Below are 6,653 nucleotides of genomic sequence, written 5' to 3' on the forward strand. Positions count from 1 at the left end.
TATCTGTCTGTCTCTGTCTGTCTGTCTGTGTGTGTGTGTGTCTGTCTGTGTTTGTCCGTGTGTGTGTGTGTCTGTCTGTCTGTCCATCTGTCTGTCTGTCCATCTGTCCATCTGTCCATCTGTCCGTCTGTCTGTCTGTCTGTCTGTCTGTGCGTGTGCGTGTGTGTGTGTGTGTGTGTGTGTCTGTATGTCCTTCTGTCTGTCTGTCTTGTCTGTCTGTGTGTGTGTGTGTGTGTCCTTTTTTCTGTCTGTCTGTGTGTGTGTCCTTCTGTCTGTCGTCTGTCTGTCCGTCCGTCCGTCCGTCCGTCCGTCTGTCTGTCCGTGTGTGTGTGTCTGTCTGTCTGTCTGTCCATCTGTCTGTCTGTCTATCTGTCCGTGTCTGTGTTTTTGTTCTGTTTGTGTGTTTTTTTGTGTGTGTGTGTGTGTCTTTCTGTCTGTCTGTCTGTCCACCTATCTGTCCGTCTGTCCGTGTGTGTGTCTGTCTGTCTGTCTGTCTGTCCATCTGTCCGTCTGTCCGTCTGTCTGTCTGTCTGTGTGTGTGTGTGTGTGGGTGTGTCTCTGTATGTCCTTCTGTCTGTCTGTCTGTCTTGTCCGTCTGTGTGTGTGTGTGTGTCTGTCTTTCTGTCTGTCTGTCTGTCCACCTATCCGTCCGTCTGTCCGTGTGTGTGTGTGTGTGTCTGTGTGTGTCTGTATGTCCTTCTGTCTGTCTGTCTTGTCCGTCTGTGTGTGTGTGTGTCTGTCTTTCTGTCTGTCTGTCCGCCAGTCTGTCTGTCCGTCTGTCTCACTCCTTCCTCAGACGCTGTTTGTTCGTCTGCTGTGTTTCACTGAATATAATGAATGTAGACTGGCATTTGGTGGTTTCATTAGCACTGACTCTAATCTCGTCTGTAGTGAATTTCAGATACGCAACACTGAACCTGCAGATAGGATGTTTCTTTCTGATGCAGGTTCTCCGTCACTCTTGTCCCAGTGACCGAACCCAGGATTTCAGGACAGGAACAAGCTGCTGCGCCAGGAAAGCGTGGGAAGATACTAATAATTTAAATACATCATTTAAATCATTTATCTAAAATATATAGTTTTATTTTTAAGTATATTGTTGTTGTTTTTTCTGATTAAAAAGTATTTAAATTGATTACTAATTATATTTAAAATAAACTGAATTTAATTTAGTTCTTTGAAAAATCTTAGTAACTCAATTGGCAACAAAATGTATATATTAAAAACTTAAAAAAAAAAATTATGATTAAAATGTATTTAATTGTAATAACTGACAGCATTCTTTAATCAGATTGTCATTATAGTCTGATGTTGTTTTAGAATTCACTTATGTATTCTTAATTGACATCAAACTTTATAAGATTTTAAGCATGTAAAATCATTTTTTATTTAGTTTTGAAATTGACATTTTGAAATTTAAATAGTTTTATTTATTTATTTTTTGCAAATCTGGGAAATGAAGTTAAGTCAAGCCAACAACAGCTTGTAGAAAGTATCTCAGCTCCTTCACACTGGCTTATGAAGGAAGAAGCTGCATGAAGTTATTGCGCTGCCATGTCTCCTAATTCTTTAACCTCTTCCTGCAGGATCGCATTGGCAGATGTAACCTCAAACTTAATGGTCGCAAAGAGAGCGAGAAGAGCAAAATAGAAATGCCACACCGTGGTGAGTTCACAAGCGTGATTGATTCAGATCTCATCTACATCTCACAGCAGAAGACCAACGAGACGCGCACAAACCTGAAAACAGTAAATCCTCAGACACATTCACAATCGCTTCGACTTGACGGTAACCCGTTTAAGTGGAAGTAATGAACTTGTTTCTGTCCGTGTGTTTGGCTCGAGGGCCGGTTAGACTCTGTGTGATGAGTAATGAACAGTGCTTTCTGAGGAAATATCCACACAGACGCTCTCTGCGCTTTGATTCACGTCAGCCGCGTTCACACTGCAGCTAAATACACTCCTCGCTCCTGTTTGGAGCATTTAAGTGCGTTTCAGCTCACACAGTTTGGTTTTTACAGGTGCTAGTGATAACTGAATTTACATTAAACCTGTCGAGTGTGAACAGAGCATTGCATACATTTTAATAATCACACTGTTGTCACTGTGGCCCAGAAAGTGACAATTCTCATGAAAACGTGTGTGTCTCTTCTTCTGAAGTGAGATGGAGGTACATATTTTAACAGATTTTTCATATTATAGAATATTTTGCCAGTCTTATTTTGCCAAAATTTAGTCTACCTATTTTCTTTGTCTGCTGTCTATGAATAAAATGTGTATCTATCTGTCTGTCCGTCCGTCCGTCCGTCCGTCCGTCCGTCGTTCTATCTATCTGTGTGTTTGTGTGTGTTAATAATATTAATATTAAAAAAAATATTATATATAATTGTTTTAAATCTTGGTCTAAATTGAATTTTTTTTCACAATTTTAGATTTCTTTCTAAAGATTTTCTTTATCTCAATTTATGTATTTAAAAAATCATTTTGTAGCCTTTTTCTCTGCTGTCTTTAAATATTAACTTGAACACATTATATAATTATAGTCTGAAGTTATATATAAATATGTAATTCTTTGAAAAATCTTAGTTTTCTCAATTGGTATGTTAGATTTCCTTATCTATTTTTGTATCTTTATTTAATTTAATTTAATTATTTAAGCACATCTTGTGTTATTGGTTGTATTTCTTGTTTTTAGGTCACTTTGTCCAAGATATTTATTTATTTAAACTTTTATCCAAATGTGTGTCTTTGTATGTGTTACAGTGAACAGTCTTTTTGGAGACTAACAGTGTGATTTTATTTATTTATTTGACAGTTTCTGCTGTCCTTGAAAGTTGACGTGACGTCATTTCCCTGCGGTTTCATCTAAAATTCACTGCCAGAGCTCATGTACATCCGGAGCGGCCCTTTTCCAGAAGAACGCAAATGCTAACTGAGGCTTTCTCCAGGTATTGTGATGAACGGCCATCCTGATCCTCATCTTAGTTCCTCAGTGAAGTTTAGCTTCATCTCTGTCTGACCCCGATGATCACTTGTAATTGTTTCAGATTCAGACTACAGTCCGACAGTAACTGTTATTAACCTTATTGCAGACGGAAACGACCTCAATTCCACAAGTGACTGACATCTGCTGGCCTCCAAACACCCAGCAGCACACACATTAATGTTCTTCAGTCAGACTTTTGTTTGTTATAAGTGTTGCTGTTTCCCATTACCCACGTTTCCATCCAGAACCGACTCTATCCTCTCAGCCCGCTTGAATTTGTACATTTATTTATGAGCCGATCTCTGTTCATTAACTATAATGTAAATAATCCTGTGATGCCCGGCGGCAGAAAAATGGCTCCATTGCGCGTCATTATGAAGCTCTGGCGGGTGTGGGCAGATATGGAGTGTGAGAGGTCAGGATCGGTGTGTGTGTGAAGCATGTTGTTCAGGGCGAACAGCGTGACTGCCACAGACCGTAGAGGATCATTACAGAGGCAGCGGCTCTCAGAAAGTGCCACATTCATCACACACTATCCTTTCAGAAACCTTTTAATGAATCCCTTGTTTATTTCCCCAGTCCTTCTCGTTTAACCGTCTGCTTATTCAGAGAAAAGCACAAGTGTTCGCTTTTAAGTCAGCTTTCAGAAGAGTGAATATACATTTTTTTATTTAGTTTATTTCTTTAAAGTCTTTAGTTGGATAAATAGCTTTTAATAGAAGCATCTGATAAATAAATAAATATATATTTATATAATATTTATTAATATGTATAAAATAATACATTAAAAAATATATATAAAATGTAATTTAAGCATTTACTGTCCTTGCCTCATAAGTATAAATAACAATATATTAGTGCTGTCAAACGATTAATCATGATTAATCGCATTCAAAATAAAAGTATTTGTTTACATAATATATGAGTGTGTGCTGTGTATATTTATTATATATATACAGTGGGTACGGAAAGTATTCAGACCCCCTTAAATTTTTCAGTATTTGTTAAAACACATGCATGTTTCTAAGAAAAATATTTTGTTTATTTATTAAATATATTTATATATAATATAATAATATAAATATATAAATGTATATACATGTAAATATTTTCAAAACATATATTAAATGTGTGTGCATTTATACATGCATAATAAATAAACACAGTACACATACATATATATTATATAAACAAAAACTTTTATTTTGGATGCGATTAATCGCGATTAATCATTTGACAGCACTACAATTTATATAATAGTTTTAATAAATAAATGTTTATTTATTTACTTAATATGAGATTACTAAAGATACTTCAATTATGCATGTGTTTATATATCTACACAAATATAATAGTTGTAATATACTATATAATATAATATGTACATATACTTATTACTTCCTCCTGCCTCCTTGGTATAAATCACTAAGTTCGCTCAGCTGTAAAATGTATACACACACACACACACATTATCATTTTAACCATGATAACAGCAGCAAAACAGCAGGTGTGTCTTTTATGTGCTTTAACATTTGCTGTTGCATGTTTCCCCTTTTCTCCATCCTGGGAATGATAAGATGGCTCTCCTCAAATATCCAAATGTCATGCGGCCCATCCAGTCAGAGCTGATATGAATAAACTCTCTGTTAGATCAGATGAGAGTTAAGCATTCTGGGTAGGAAATGTCTGAGTGTGGCTTCATTCAGTCTCTGGGCCGTCAAAACACCTTAGAAACACCCGCAAATTTACATCGCATTATATCCTGATAGATCTGTTATAATGTAGAATGGGGATACAGTGTTGTTATTGTTAACTAAAACTATTAAAAATGTTTTGGGTAATTAATATAAAGCTGAAATAAAAGAAAATATAAATATTAAGGAAAAACTGGAAACATTTTACAATACGTTCCCATTTGTTAATACAAGTTAACTGCATAAGTTAACATCAACTAACAATGAATAATACTTCTAAAGCATTTGTTGATCTCAGTTCATGTTAATTTCAACATTTATGAATACATTATTAAAATCAAAACTTGTATTATAGTATGTCTTATTTAGGGTTTTTATAGAAAACTAAAACTATAAAAAAAAAAAACTCTTCCATTTCTTGAAATGCAATTAAATGAAAAAATGACTAAAACTTTAGAAATTAAAATGACAAAGAAATTATAAAGCAACTAATTCTAAATATTAATAAAAACCATAATAGTATCTCAATGATAGTAAAATATCACTGATATAATTTTATGAATCCGAGCTTACTATAACAAACAGTTGTATTTGTAAGTTGCTCCTTTAGAGCTCAGGAGACTTAATAGAGAGGCAAATTAATAATTTTTGCTTATTTTCCCTTAAAATATCTTGATGTAAATGAGTCAATAGTTGCGGATAGCAGCTCAGATCATTTGACCTCTGAAGAATTTAATGAGAAAAGTTTGAGTTCATATTGAGATCTCTGACTTGCTATTGAGGAGAAACATCTGAGATCTCATTAGTGTTTTTTCTTCCCTGTGTGTTTTTTGTTTTGTGTGTGTGTGTGTGTGTGTGTGTGTGAATGTTGGTTGTTTTGTGCATGCGCAGCACGTGTTAGCGTGCGCAGAGGTGTGTGGGTCACCGCGGCCCTCTGGGGTTTAAGCCTGATTTCTTCTGCATACGTCAGCAGGCTACATCTGAGGAAATTACAGCGGCGCTCAGTGAAAGGACTAATCGAAATTCACTTATAGACAAACACACACACTTGTGCTCCCTGACCAAAGTGCATGAAACACAGACTGCATTTCTAAAGGTCAAAGGTCAAAACAACTCGACCTTGTGGCTTTACAGTAGTGCACAGCAAGTACTCAATCGTAACACCAAAGAGAGTGTCTAAAACTGAAAAACACCACTTCTCAGGCAGCATAGAGAGGGAGGAGAGCATCAGTGTCTGTCCTGTCTATTGAGATGTCTTCATCTGGTCTGTTTTAGATGACAGCACAGATGTCCTTCACTGCTGGCGATATCACACAATTGGTGGAATAAAAAAAAAGTGGCTGAAAGAGGTAAATAAAATAGTTTCAACTGTGTTTTGATTACATTTTTCACCTAATTACTTGTGTATATATTTTCAAAAGCTATTTTTTCAGTGTATGTAAATTCAGTATTTTTATGCATCTCTGTAATATATATATATATATTAGTGCTGTCAAACGATTAATCGCGATTAATCGTTTGACAGCACTAATATATATATATATATTAGTGCTGTCAAACGATTAATCGCGATTAATCGCATACAAAGTAAAAGTTTTTGTTAGTATAAAGTGTGTGTACTGTGTATATTTATTATGTATATATAAATGCACACACATACAGTATATATTTTTTAAATATTTACGTCTAGATTTACAAACCTGATTCCAAAAAAGTTGGGACACTGTACAAATTGTGAATAAAAACAGAATGCAAGTATGTGGAAGTTTCAAATTTCAATATTTTATTCAGAATACAACATAGATGACATATCAAATGTTTAAACTGAGAAAATGTATCATTTTAAGGGAAAAATAAGTTGATTTTAAATTTTATGGCATCAACACATCTCAAAAAATTGGGACAAGGCCATGTTTACCGCTGTGTGGCATCCCCTCTTCTTTTTATAACAGTCTGCAAACGTCTGGGGACTGA

This window comes from Sinocyclocheilus grahami, unplaced genomic scaffold, assembly GCF_001515645.1.
Source record: "Sinocyclocheilus grahami isolate Dianchi unplaced genomic scaffold, SAMN03320097.WGS_v1.1 scaffold603.1, whole genome shotgun sequence".
NCBI lineage: Eukaryota > Metazoa > Chordata > Actinopteri > Cypriniformes > Cyprinidae > Sinocyclocheilus > Sinocyclocheilus grahami.